This window comes from Cucurbita pepo, chromosome 6 (assembly GCF_057944985.1).
Source record: "Cucurbita pepo subsp. pepo isolate OVF chromosome 6, ASM5794498v1, whole genome shotgun sequence".
Classification (NCBI taxonomy): domain Eukaryota; kingdom Viridiplantae; phylum Streptophyta; class Magnoliopsida; order Cucurbitales; family Cucurbitaceae; genus Cucurbita; species Cucurbita pepo.
In genome coordinates this window covers 7,025,005-7,040,276 of record NC_141803.1, presented here as the reverse complement: position 1 = coordinate 7,040,276, position 15,272 = coordinate 7,025,005, and the positions used below count along the sequence as shown (strand labels likewise).

The window sequence follows — 15,272 nt, the reverse complement described above, 5'->3', positions numbered from 1 at the left end:
ATGCTGGTAGAAATTGTATGTATCTTTGTATAAACCTTAAACCAAGTATGAATTAAAGGAAAGAAAAATACCAAGAATCGTGAGTTAAAGCTCTGAACTGATTAAATTGCTCATGAGTTTATATGAAATTCGGTGCTCATTGGATAAGGTTAATTAGTATTTGGTCCTTTGGTTCATGATCTAGCTTAATATTAGAGGGAGTATCTCCACAGTATTTGGTCCTTTGGTTCATGATCTAGCTTAATATTAGAGGGAGTGTCTTAGAGATCCTTACCATTCCAAGGATTTGAACCTACGATTTCAAAACAAACACAATGGAGGAGGTGAACCGTGTGCCTCTTGCATGCGAAACGAGAACTCTACCATATGAACTACACCCCCTTTATAGTATAAAGGTCACGAACATCCATGATGAGGTAAGTAGCCATTTAGAACTCTTCTTAAGAAGTACTTGTAGAAATTTCTTGGATCCTTGTATAAACCTTAAACCAAGTATGAATTAAGGAAATGTGAAAGAAAAACACCAAGAACCGTGAGTTAAGGCTCCGAACCGATCAAATTTCTCGTGATTTAAGTAATATTAAAATAACTTACTAAATGAACTCCGCTGCCTATGAATTTTTAATATGAGCATAATATGACATGTTAAGAGTTTATAAGAAATTGGGTAGTCATTGGATAAGGTTAATTAGCTAAACCAAGTAACGGTTTAAAATAATCATAATGCACATAAGGAAATTTATCTTTGGTTCATACTCAAGATCACCTCCAAATGCAATGGAACTTTTTACTAAACCTAGATTCGAGTTCAGACAACGCCGCTTTGAACGCATGAACCCATGGCATAGGTTCAAACTGTGTCACTTGAAATATATGAAGCCTTGGACCTAGGTTAACACTATGTCTCTTTGGACGTATGAAGCCTTGAACACAGGATGTCAGATTCATGACTAGTATCATAAATACTAGGGAGAGTGTCTTGACGAACAAGAACACAATCAAGGACTAGAAAAAGGATCAAAATCCAAATTCTGAAGATAAGAACCCAGAACAATAGTACCAAAACCCTTAGACCCGAATTATGGTTGAGTCATAATCCAAGGATCAAAGTTCTAAAGAGATATCATGATAAAGAGTCTTAAGTACTTACAACAAGAAAGAAATAGTGTGATAGGCAAGAATCTGAAAACAAAATACAATAGAGGTACAAGGAACTGAACCTCGTGCCTCTCGAGCACTCTACCAGATGAGCTACACCCTCTTTATAGAGCTCTGAAGAAGGAGAACCTTAGATTTCAAAACAAACACAATGGAGGTGCAGGGAATTGAACCCTGTGCCTCTCGCATGCAAAGCGAGCGCTCTACTATATGAGCTACACCCCCTTTATAAAATATGTTTTAAACGTCCATGACGAGGTAAGTAGCTATTTTGGACTCTTCTTAACAAGTACTTGTAGAAATTGCTTGGATCTTTGTATAAACCTTAAGCCAAATATGAATTAAAGGAATGTGAAAGAAAGACACCAAGAACCATGAATTAAAGCTCCAAACCAATTAAATTGCTCGTGATTTAAGTAACATTAAAATGACCATAATGCACATAAGTAAATTTAACTTTGGTTCATGTTCTAGAGGACCTCCAAATACTATGGAACTTTTTATTAAACCTAGATTCGAGTACAGACTATGTCGCTTGGAATGCATGAACCCATGGCATAGGTTCAAACTTTGTTACTTGAAATGTATGAAATCTTGTATGTAGGTTAACACTATCACTTTGAACGTATGAAGTCTTGGACACAAGATGTCAGGTTCATGACACAGGATGTCAGGTTCATGACTAGTGCCATAAATACTAGGGGAGTGTCTTGGAGAACAAGACAACGATCAAGGACTGAAAAAGGATCAAGATCCAAGTTTTGTAGATAAGAAGCAGAAAAAAAAAGTACCCAGACCCTTAGATCAGAACAGAATTGAACCTTGTTCCTCTTGCATGCAAAGCGAGCGCTCTACCGTATGAGCTACAACCCCCTTACATAATAAAGGTCCTGAACGTCCATAACGAGGTAAGTAGCCATTTTGGACTCTTCTTAAGAAATACTTGTAGAAATTGCTTGGATCTTTGTATAAACCTTAAATCAAGTATGAATTATAGGAATATGAAACGAAAATACCAAGAACCGTGAGTTAAGACTCCAAATATATCAAAATGCTCGAGATTTAAGTAACGTTAAAATATCTCACTAAATGAACTCTATTGCCTATGAATTTTGAATACTAAGCATAATATGACATGTTAAGATTATATATGAAATTTGGTTGTCATTGGATATGGTTAATTAGTTAAACCAAGTAACAGTGTAAAATGACCATAATGCTCCTTGAGAAATTTACCTTCGGTTCATGATCTAGATAACCACCGAATGCTACGAAATTTTGTATGAAACCTAGATGCGGGGTCAGACTACGTCGCTTGGAACGCATGAAGCCTTAGATGTAGTTTCAGACTGTGTTACTTGGAGCGTATGATGCAGACTGTGTCACTTGGAATATATGAAGTAATGGACACAAGTTGTCAAGCTCATGACTAGTACCATAAACCATAGGGGGAGTGTATGAGAGAACAAAACAAAAAGAGAACAACCTAGAAAGTGACCAAGAGCAAGACAACGAGCAAAGAATAGAATAAGGATCAAGATCCAAGTTCTGAAGACAAGAACCCAGAACAATAGTATTAAAACCCCTAGCTCAGAACAAAGGTTGAGATCTTAGAATCCATTGACCAAAGTCCGTCTAAGTACACTTACAAACCAAGAAAAATAGTACTTAGACCCTTAAATAAAAACTAAGGTTGACATCTCAGAATTCAAGGACCAAAGTCCACGTGAGTACTTGCAACAAGAACAAGGAAAGAAAGAGTGTGACAGGCTACTTACTGAGTACACAGCAAGCACCGAGAACAACAGTACTAAAACCCTTAAATTAGAACTAAGGTTGAGATCTCAAAATAAAAGGATCAAAGTCAGCCTAAGTACTTACAACAAGAACAAGGAAAAAAAGAGTGTGATAGGCTACTTACTAAGTAGATAATCGTACCTATGGTACCTCTTCCATGCAAAGTGAGAGCTCTAGCATGTGAGACTCGAATACAGACTAAAAAGACGAAAGCGAAAATAATTAAAAAAAATAAAAAAAATAAAATCCACTAAAATTTAAATTAAAAGAAAAGTGAACACCAAAATTAAATAAAAAATTATGTCCAATTACACGACGAAGTTTCGTACGAGGAATCCATTATAAAACAAAAATATAAAAGCCTCAAAAATGTAAAAACGGGTTAGCACTATAGAACAACCCCCCACTGTGACCACACAACTCGTGAACGCTCATTCACCTCGAGCAGCAGCCTGTAAACACCTGGAAAAGAAAAGAGAAAAGGGTGAGTATAATAATACTGAATAAGCAACCTACTTGTAGGCTCTCAATGCATCCTTAACTTAGTAAGTATCACGAGCTTTACGCTTTGCTCTAGGAAGTTTGAGCTTAGGTTTCAATGCCCTCTAAGCAACTGGGTACCCCAACTTTCGAGTAGGACTCTGAACTGAAGCATACACATAGGGGTCTGTGCGATTTTTTCGTTCTTCTTTTCTACTACTTAAGTGGCTTGTCTTGCTTATGTAGTGGATGATCAATGTTCTAGGTTGAGGCGGGAACTCATAAGTTGCAAGACAGTATAGTTGGATCTGAATCTGAACAACAATTTGAGCATTATCCATGGGGTTACTTGACAACTCTCCCACGGGACCATAAAGTCTTCAAAGTATGGGGGCAGCGATCCCCTGTGTGCCGGTTAGCTACTAGGTTAACCTATGCTCAGGGTCGGGTTTACAGTTGATGGTGTTAATATAACACATGCGGAAGCAATTTGGATCTTAAGCACTTTTAGAACATCAATTATAGTAAATAACTAGCATGTTCATAAGTATTAAAACTTAATGAGTTTCGATACTAACCTTTTGTAGTTCAAACTCCTTTTTCCTCACGAACCGGTTTCGAACCACCACTAGTGCCTTCTCCACTATCCTCCGTCCTTAGAACGGGATTGTGGAATCCGGTGAGTGACAAAACTTGGGAGGGATTTTGTATATATGAAGAGAGTGTTTGTGAGAGGTTTTTTCTCAAGGTTTTTCACCAAGAAGAAGAAAACCTTCCATGTACCATGATCACTCTATTTAAAGAGTCATGTTTGCTTGTTCATGCAAATTTGAGTTCACCAAATTTTGACACTCAAAATTCCATTCAAATGTTCGGGATTATGTGGCAAGCATGCATGTTTGAATTAACCAAATTTTGACACTTAAAATTCCACTCAAACTTAGTGGGGTTTATTTGGCAAGCATGCAAGTTTGGTTAAACCAAATTTTGACACCTCAAAATTTCACTAACATGTATTTTTCCATTAAATGAAGTCAACATTTGGACTTTCTTCATTTTAATTCAACAATTAATTTGAATAATTAATTTCAAATTAAAGTAACATTAAATGATTAATTAAACTATTTAATTAATATTTAATATTAATTCAAATGCCAATCCCAATCAATTCCGACACATAATTGATTAAGATATTTAAATCTTATTTAAATATCTCATATTCTCTCTTTTTGTTTAATTCGTAAATAAAACAAAAATGCGGTTAAATATATCGTATATATGTAGTGCATATTCCCTAATTTGAATTCGAACACTTCGAACTCACTCGTCACACTGTTCTATGGTTTAGTCCGATATGAGCTAGCAGAGGGACCTAATGGACCTATAGATCATGGGCTCCAACGATCTAAGATTAACCGGTTAAACTCATTAACCTGGTTAACCAACATTCGTTAACTACTAGGACACTCCACTATAGCCTAGTAGTTGCACTCTCCTCACTATAGATATATTTATGTCCATTTGATATAACCATGATTAGTAAGTCGATCCTTTACAGGTTGTTCGTAACTAGAGCTGGGTCAATTTACCGTTTTACCCTTGAAGTTACTTCTTGTTCCTTATGTCTCACTGATCCTCTAATGAACAATTGGTTTGTGGTCCAACCAGTAAACCGAATCCCTCTCAGGCCAATGAGAGGGTGGTGCCCCTTGTTCAAGACCTGGAGTCAATGCTTAAGGGAACTACCTCTCTTCTATCCCTAAAAGTGGGTAGGAGTGAATTCCATCTTGCACCCCACGTCCCCAGCCATTCACCCAGTCTTACCCCTAAAATGGGAGGTCTATTGAGTCGGTGAACTAGAGTCACTCTCACCCATGCAAATCTAAGGATAATTCCGAATCAACAGGAGTTCATGGTTAGCTCAAGATTAAAATCGAGTTACCTAGGTTATCGAATGAAAAGAAAATCAGTCTCAACAGCAAACGACATTATAAAGTGAGAGTGGTTTTCTTCATGGTCTGATCTTATGCAATACTCATTGCATAGGACGCCCCCACTCACATGTCTCCACATGTACAATTTAGTGATCACATTGTTTATATCATATACAAAAGTGGGCCGCATCCATAGTGTCCCCAGAATAAGGTACTCAGCCTTATCCTTATACTATAGATCATTTTGATTATATACTTGAACTTGATCCACTCTTATGTCTCTATATATAGTTCAAGTAATCATACTATAGCCTGAGTGTTCTTAGTTTATTGGATTTAGATTAATGATCATAAAGTTCACTTTATTCGATAACAATCTTTACTCAATAAATAACAATAATAACTTTATTGAAAATAGAAAATGTTTTTGTTTACAAATTATGAGTTTTAGGACATAAAACCCAACATAGTCAACCTAACTCTAACGCCCTAGTTTTGTGCAGATAAACATGTTCTACAGAGAGAACACATAGTCAAACACCTGGAGCTAACACATATTGTATCATGCAAACATACAAGCAAACAAGCTCAATGGGGAGATAACATCCATCAATCCACTATAGCACAGATCGCAATAGCCTATCTTTCTCTCTAACACAATGAAAAGCACGTAAAACAACATTCATAACAAATCTCATCATAGGGGCGTTTTGATAATTTCTTACATCATATTGGTCTTTTGATATTTGTTTATAAATATAACCCAAACTCGTTCTCATTTGTAATAAACTTGAACAACACTAAGTTGCAATCAGATTTTGTTTTGATTTATCTGTGGTATTGTTTACTTAAATTTGATTTAAATTTCACCGTATTTTCATATTTTATTTTATTTTACTTTTATTTTATGTGCTTTCGTCTCTGTTTTATAGTCACAGTCTAATTTTCGAAACCTTAAAAATGAAATCCTTGACATTAGGAAATTGATTTAGCATGTTAGACTCTCATGCAAAGTTATGAAACCAACATGTTGTCTAGTTTTCAATAACAAACATGATATTAACGAAAACGTAAGACACGTAACAAAAACGGTAAAATAGAAGAGAAAGAGAGAACTAATGTCGTGTGTTGATTTTCAGTCATGTGTGATCTCCTACTTTTTTGCACTAATAGAAAAGTATAGAAATTTTTGGATAGCATCAAGACATAGACACATGCTTTTTTGCACCATGGCACCTTAAGGGGCATTGAGCTTGACACTAGCTTAGCATTGAGATATTGTGACACACAAGTCCCAACACGAGCAAATTTCTAGTTTAAAATTTTAATTTAAGAAATTTTTTTAGAATCTTAAAAGCAAAATTTTAAAATGGGGTAGAAGAGAAAAATTCTTAGAAAATGTTCTGTAACTAAAAATGGTAGAAAAATGAAAGAAAATTAAAAGTCAACCCTCAAGGGTTGAGGGTTATTTTGGTCATTTTAGTGCCACGCTTTGTTAATTAGGTACATGAAAGTAACATAAACCAGAATTTAAGGACCGTCCATAACGGTAAATTGGAACTTATAATGGGTTTGCACCCCGAATACCTATGACATATATCAAATCAAGATAGCTCTAGAGCCTCAAGATAAAACTTATGAGCTATTAAGCTGAGAACTGCTTATGCCTAATACCTAAGTTGAGCTTAAGGATAGCCTATAAAAATAAAAAATAAAAAAGATTTATAATTCAAGGATGCGTTTTAAAACCGTGATACTGACGGCGATATGTAACTGGTCAAAGAAGACAATATATGTTAGTGATAGGCTTGAACTGTTACAAATGGTATCAGAGCTAAACACAGAGCAGTGTGCCAATAAAGACAGGAAGCGTCAAAGGGAGGTGGACACTGGGCAGTGTGCCAATGAAGACATTGAGTCATAAATGGGGTAGAAAGAGTGTCAGTGAGGACCCTGGATTTCAAAGGAGGGTGGACTGTGAGATCCCACGTTAGTTGGAGAAGTGAACGAAACATTGTTTATAAGAATATGAAAATCTCTCAAGGTAGTTCAAAATATTGTAGTTGGAGAAGTGAACGAAACATTGTTTATAAGAATATGAAAATCTCTCAAGGTAGTTCAAAATATGACAATATCTAGTAGCGGTAGGCTTTAATATAATTCAACAATGTATGGCCAGTCGTCAATCCTAAACAAGGTATGAGCACAAGTCATTGTACCTTGATGCCTCTCACATCAAAAAAGCTTTACCAAATAAGCTATACTCAAATTCGATAGGTACGAATTCTCCTATTTTTCCTTTTTATTATTAAATATAATGATTTTATTAAAGACTTTAGGGGTTGAATTTCAGGATGTGGTAGGAGAGAAAAATGTTTAAAATAATACACGGGACCAAAGAAAATATAAAATAAAATGAGAGAAAAAATCAAAGTCAACCCGATAGAAATTAGACATTTTTGCACTTTCTCCTATTTAGGAAATTGTAACGACCCTAGATTTCTACTTAGCTAGAGTTGTTACCATCATCTCATAATCATTTCTATGCATAAATTAGCATTTAAACTTCTTCATAGAACGTAAACTCTATCTTAAAACACTGTCATGGACTTACGTATTCGAAAACATGTTTAAAACGACACAATGAAAGACTAAATAAAATAAATAAATATTTAAATTAAAAACCTCATATTCTAGCCTAAGGCTAAGAAAATAAATGCATCTACCCTATGCATGTGTCATGCTCTCGAATTGCGATGTCGTCATCATTCGTACAGTGATGCCTATGCATGTGTCATGGTCTTGAATTGCGATGTCGTCACCATTCGTACAGTGATGCCTTGCCTTTTCCTTAAATAGAAGTAGCATTTGGCTTAAGTATTTTAAGAAATACTTCGTAAGTGACCCACTATTGAGGTTAAATGCAAACCCCATACAATTTCATGAATGAAACCTATCATAAGAGTCTATTTTCTTATGGCGGCTATCCTAACGGACAATTTGGATGTGTACTTAATTTTTTTACACACGGTTCACACATGTGAGTATGGACCCACCAATCGATTTGCACACCTCCTAGTCCTCTTTCTAGTCGGGCGAGCATTCTGTGGTAGCTGTTGATGCAAGACACTCGTTAGGAATAGTGACCCAGTATTATGATAAACATAATGAGCGTTCCCCTACCTAGTAGCATACGCGTCCATAATATATTGAAGAAGAAGGGGTATCCCCCGATGCATGAGCGCACAATAATGTATGAGGTCCCAACATTTTTTCATTTTCATTATCATTTAATGCATAGCTAGCATCTTCCTTCATATTATATTATTTTTCATATCGTTTATCATATCTTTCATGCATATGTCGAGGTTGTATTTCATGCTAGCTCGTCGTTTTGCATGTCAATCATATCATAAAATTTGGCATGTTAAGATTATATATGAAATTTGGTGGGTATTGGATTAGGTTAATTAGCTAAACCAAGCAACGATGTAAAATGACTACATTGCCCCTAAGGAAATTTACCGTAAAGAAATTTATGGTAAGGTTCAAACTATGTTTTATTTCTCATGAAAAATTTATCAAGAACAGAACTAAAGGGTGTAAGTACTTACAACAAGAACGAACAAGAAAAGAGAGAGTGTGGCTAAGTACTTATGTATGTGTACTTGCCCTTTTGTTTTTTAAAAAAATGATAATTACTTATGTATGTAATAAAATAAATTTATTATTATGGAGGTGCAGGGAATTGAACCCTGTGCCTCTCGCATGCAAAGCAAACGCTCTACCATATGAGCTACACCCCCTTTATAAAATAAAGGTCCCGAATGTCTATGAGGAAGTAAGTAGCCATTTTGGGCTCTTCATAATAAATACTTGTAGAATTACATCTATCTTTGTATAAACCTTAAAAAAAGTATGAATTAAACGAATATGAAAGAAAAACACCATGAACGGTGAGTTAAAGCTCCAAAATGATCAAATTGCTTCTGATTTAAGTAACGTTAAAATACTCCACTAAATGAATTTTGCTGCCTATTTATTTTTAATATTGAGCATAATATGATATATTAAGAGTTTATATGAAATTTTATGGTCATTGGATAAGGTTAATTAGCTAAACCAAGTAACGGCGTAAAATGACCATAATGCACCGAAGGAAAATTACCTTTGGTTCATTATCTAAATGACCTCCAAATGCTATGAAACTTTGTATTAAACCTAGGGAATTGAACCATGTGTCTCTCGCATGCGAAGCGATCGCTCTACCATATGAGCAATACTCTCTTCATTAGAATAAAGGTCCCGAACGTCTATGACGAAGTAAGTAGTCAATTTGGACTCGTCTTAAGAAGTACTTGTAGAAATTGCTTGGATCTTTGTATAAAGTTTAAACCAAGATGAATTAAAGGTATGTAAAAGAAAAACATCAAGATCAATGAGTTAAGTCTCTGAACCGATCAAATTGTTCGAGATTTAAGTAATGTTAAAATAAATCAGTAAATGAACTCCGCTGACTATGAATTTTTAATACTGGGCATAATATGACATGTTAAGAATTTATATGAAATTTTGTGGTCTTGGATAAAGTTAATTAGCTAAACCAAGTAACGGTGTAAAATGATCACAATGCACATAAGGAAATTTACCTTTGGTTCATGATCTAGATTGTTAGGTTATGGAGCCTCCTTCTTATATATAGCTTGGTCAACGGTTATATTTGGTAAAGTTATATATAGTAAAGCTATGTATGGTAAAGCTATATCCGGTAAAGCTATATATGGTAAATAGCTATATATAATAAATGACTAAATCTGGTAAAGCTATATATAGTAAACTAACCATATATATATCTCGTCCGGTAGAGCTTTGAAAATGTACTTTCTATTCTCTGTACTCTCTCTTGTTGTACATACCTGGAGTCATCAATAAAAAATAAATAAATAAAAAAATCCTTTTAGCCAAAATTCTCCTTGCAATTTTCACTATCCCATTCTTTGTGTTCATCTAGATCGAGCGTGTGCACTGTTGTGCGATCCTAACAATTGGTATCAGAGCTAGGCGAAATTCACCACGATCTGTGAAGATGGAAAGTTCAAAGATTGGAATTGAGAAGTTCGATGGATCCGATTTCGGTTTCTAGAAGATGCAGATTGAAGATTATCTGTACCAGAAAGATCTTCACAAATCTCTGTTGAGGGTGAAGCCGGATACCATGATCACGGAACAATGGAAGCTCAAGGATCGACAAGCCTTAGGGATGATCCGGTTGACGCTATCCAGAAACGTGGCGTTTAACATCATCAAGGAGAAGACAATGTCAGATCTGATGAAGGCGCTATCAAATATCAATGAAAAACCGTCGGCTATGAACAAGGTGTATTTGATGCGTAGATTGTTCAATCTACAGATGTCTGAAGGTGGACGTGTTGCTGATCATATAAATGAATTCAATATGATCATAAGTCAACTGGGTTCGGTGGAAATTAATTTCGAAGATGAAATTAAAGCATTGATTTTGATGTCATCCTTACCCGAGTCATGGGATACTGTTGTTGCCGCAATCAGCAGTTCCCGAGGATCTGATAAACTGAAATTTGATGAAATTCGAGATGTAGTTCTCAGCGAAAGTATTCGCAAATGGAAAACTGGAGATTCATCATGCAATGCTCTCAGTGTTGATCGAAGGGGAAGAAGCAAATCAAAGAGCTCAAACAAACATGGGCATTCAAAATCAAAGAACCTGGGAAAATCTCCAAACAAACCCAACGTTACGTGTTGGAGCTGTGGGGGAAAAGGACACTTTCAAACAGATTGTACAAAACTGAAGAAGAAGCAAAATCATAAATATGAAGATGATGATGATTCTATATATACAACAGAAGATGCTGAGGACGTTTTAATCCTTAGTGTGGACAGCCCAGCTGAATCCTGAATTTTGGATTCAGGTGCATCGTTTCATTCGTCTCCAAGTAAGGAATTGTTTCGAAATTTCAAAGCAGGAAATTTCGGGAAGGTGTATCTTGCCGACAACAAAACCTTTGAGATTGAAGGAAAGAGAGATGTCTCCATACAAACTTCAGCAGAAAATCAGTGGACATTACAAGATGTCAGATACATTCCTGGTCTCAAGAAGAACCTGATCTCTATTGGTCAGTTGGATAGCACAGGCTATGCAGCAGAGTTTGGAAAGAGTTCCTGGAAGATTGTGAAGGGCGCCATGGTTGTTGCACGTGGCACAAAATCCGGAACCTTATACACTACTGCAGAGTGTATAAACATGACTGCTGCTGCTGAGAGTGCTTCCAATTCAAGTCTATGGCACAATAGACTTGGACATATGAACGTCAAAGAAATGAAGATGCTGACTGCGAAAGGAGCTTTAGAAGGCTTAAAATCTGTTGATATGGGTCTTTGTGAGAGCTGTGTTATGGGCAAACAGAAACGAGTTAGTTTCACAAAGGCTGCTAGAGAACCGAAGAAAGTGCGGTTGGAAATGGTCCATAGAGACGTCTGGGGACCATCTCCAGTTTCATCACTTGGTGGATCAAGGTACTACGTCACCTTCATCGATGACTTCAGCAGGAAGGTATGGGTTTACTTTCTGAAACACAAGTCAGATGTGTTCACCACCTTCAAGAAGTGGAATGCTGAAGTTGAAAATCAGACCGGCTTGAAGATCAAATGCCTGAGGTCTGAGAATGGAGGAGAGTACAACAAATCAGAGTTTATAACATTTTGTGCAGCTGAGGGAATTAGATTAATAAGAACAATTCCCGGTAAGGCAAGACAAAATGGTATTGCAGAAAGGATGAACAAAACATTGAATGAGCGAGCAAGAAGCATGAGGATTCATTCTGGACTACCAAAGACATTCTGGGTTGATGATGTGAACACAGCAGCATATTTGATTCATAGAGGGCCGTCAGTATCCTTGAAGTTCAAATTGCCCGAAGAAGTATGGACAGGAAAAGAACTCAAGTACTCTCACTTAAGAACCTTTGGTTGTACTGCGTATGTTCATGTTGATCCAGAGAAGAGAGATAAGCTTGATGCTAAGGCTGTGAAATGCTACTTCATAGGCTATGGCTCTCACATGTTCGGGTACAGGTTTTGGGATGAGAAAAATATGAAAATCCTAAGACACTGTGATGTGACCTTTGATGAAAATGTCATGTACAAGGACAGAGAGAAGATAAACTCTGAGACTACGAAGCAAGTGGGAGTTGAACTTGAGTGGCAAGAAAATTCACGTAGTGATGGTACAACAGAAGCTCAAGAAACTCCTGATTCTATTGCTGAAGAACAAGACGTGGAGCAAGTTGCACCTGAGCAGGTGTTGAGGAGATCATCCAGAACTATCAAAGCACCAGATAGATATTCAACCTCATTACATTATCTGTTGCTGACTGACGAAGGAGAACCAAAGTTCTTTGATGAGGCCCTACAAGTGGAAGATTCAACCAAGTGGGAGCAAGCCATGGATGATGAGATGAGCTCACTTGAAAGGAATAATACGTGGGTGCTAACTGAGTTGCCTACAGGAAAGTGAGCTCTGTTGAACAAATGGGTGTTCAAAATCAAGGTTGAACCAGATGGCAGAAGGAGGTTTAAGGCTCGGTTAGTAGTTAAAGGATATTCACAAAGAAAAGACATTTATTATGCTGAGATCTTTTCTCCAGTTGTGAAATTAACTACTATCTGAATTCTGCTGAGTATTGTTGCATCGGAGAATTTGCACCTTGAGCAAATGGATGTAAAAACGGCGTTTTTACATGGAGATCTAGATAAGGAGATCTATATGCAACAACCAGAAGAGGTTGCAGCTCCAGGCAAGGAGCACATGGTGTGTAAGCTCAATAAGAGCTTGTATGGTCTGAAACAAGCACCGAGACAATGGTACAAGAAGTTTGACTTCTTCATGTGCAAGAGTGGTTTCCACAGAAGTGAAAAGGATCAGTGTTGCTATCTCAAAGAATACACTGATTCTTATGTGTTTCTACTCCTATACGTGGATGATATACTAATTGTTGGATCAAGTATGAGAGAGATAAACCACATGAAGGCAAGCTTGTCTTCAGTATTTGAGATGAGAGATTTGGGTGCAACAAAGAAAATTCTTGGGATGAGGATTTCTCGAGATAGATCTGCTGGCACATTAAATCTATCCCAAGAGCAGTACATTGAGAAGGTGTTGTCCAAATTCAAGATGAATGATGCTAAACCCAGGACTACCCCCTTGGCAAATCATATTAAACTGTCAAAGGGGCAATCTCCCAAGACAGTTGAGGAACGTGAGCACATGGCATCAGTTTCGTACGCTTCTGCAATTGGGAGTTTGATGTATGCTATGGTCTGCACTAGACCTGACATAACACATGCAGTGGGAGTTGTTAGCAAGTACATGGCAAATCCAAGGAAAGAACATTGGGAAGCTGTGAAGTGGCTTCTGAGATATCTGAAAGATACATCCAATACTTCACTTTGTTATGGCAATGGCAAAGTAGTTTTGCAAGTTTTTGTGGATGCTGATCTGAGTGGAGATGTAGACTCTAGCAAGAGCACATCTGGATATATCTACACTATAGATGGAACAGCAGTGAGTTGGATGTCCAAGCTTCAGAAATGCGTTGTCTTTCATCTACTAAAGTAGAGTACGTAGCAATAGCTGAAGCTGAAAAGGAGATGATATGGATGACAGACTATCTAGAAGAATTAGGTAGGAAGTAGTGCAAGAAGATCCTTTATACAGATAGTCAGAGTGCCATACAGTTGGTGAAAAACTCAGTCTATCATTCTAGGACAAAACACATTAGAAGACGATACCACTTCACTCGCAGGTTAGTGGAAGAAGGCGATATGTGTTTGGAGAAGATAGAGAGCACAAAGAATCCAGCAGACATGTTGACAAAATGTGTTGATGTTGGAAAATTAAGGTTATGCAAAGCCTTAATTGGTATGGTGCAGTGATCGTTTGAGAATGAAATTCTTGGTTAACTGGATCAGTCTCCAAGTGGGAGAATTGTTATGTTATGGAGCCTGCTCCTTATTTATAGCTTGGTCAACGGTTATATCCGGTAAAGCTAAATTTGGTAAAGTTATATATAGTAAAGCTATATATGGTAAAGCTATATCCGGTAAAGCTATATATGGTAAATAGCTATATATAGTAGATGGCTAAATCTAGTAAAGCTATATATAGTAAACTAAACCATATATATATCTCGTCCGGTAGAGCTTTGAAAATGTACTTTCTATTCTCTGTACTCTCTCTTGTTATACGTACCTGAAGTCATCAATAAAAAAAAATAAAAAAAATCTTTTAGCCAGAGTTCTCCTTGCAATTTTCACTATCCCATTCTTTGTGTTCATCTAGATCAAGCGTGTGCGTTGTTGTGCGATCCTAACATAGATGACTTCTAAATGCTATGTAACCTTGTATTAAACCTAGATGCGAGTTCATACTAAATCGTTTTTGACGCACTAAGCTATGACATAGGTTTAAATTGTGTCAATTAAAATGTTCGAACCCTTTGATGTAGTTTCGGACTGTGTCACTTGGAACATACGAAGCCTTGAACACAGAATGTCAGGTTCATGACTAGTACGATAAATACTAATAGTGTCTTGGAGAACAAGACAACGATCAAGGACTAGAACAAGGATAAAGATCCAAGTTCTGAAGATAAGAACCCATAATAATAGTACCAAGACCCGTAGACCAGAACTAAGGTTGAGACCTCATAATCCAAGGATAAGAGTCCTAAAGATAGATCATGACAAGAAATCACAAGTGAAAAACAGACTTAACGAGTTCAAATACTTACAACAAGAACAAAAAAGAAATAGGGTGATAGGCTAAAATCTGTACTCATTCAATATTTAATCTTAAAACAAATACAA

At 36.6% G+C, this 15,272-nt stretch overlaps 2 non-coding genes across 2 annotated transcripts; both read right to left on the bottom strand.

Moving 5' to 3' along the window:
• Positions 1-1,310: 1,310 nt before the first annotated feature.
• TRNAA-UGC (transfer RNA alanine (anticodon UGC)) lies at positions 1,311-1,383 on the bottom strand. The gene has a single exon. It is a non-coding gene; the product is annotated as a tRNA-Ala (tRNA).
• A 7,719-nt stretch (positions 1,384-9,102) lies between these two features.
• Positions 9,103-9,175, bottom strand: TRNAA-UGC (transfer RNA alanine (anticodon UGC)). The gene has a single exon. It is a non-coding gene; the product is annotated as a tRNA-Ala (tRNA).
• Positions 9,176-15,272: the final 6,097 nt, after the last annotated feature.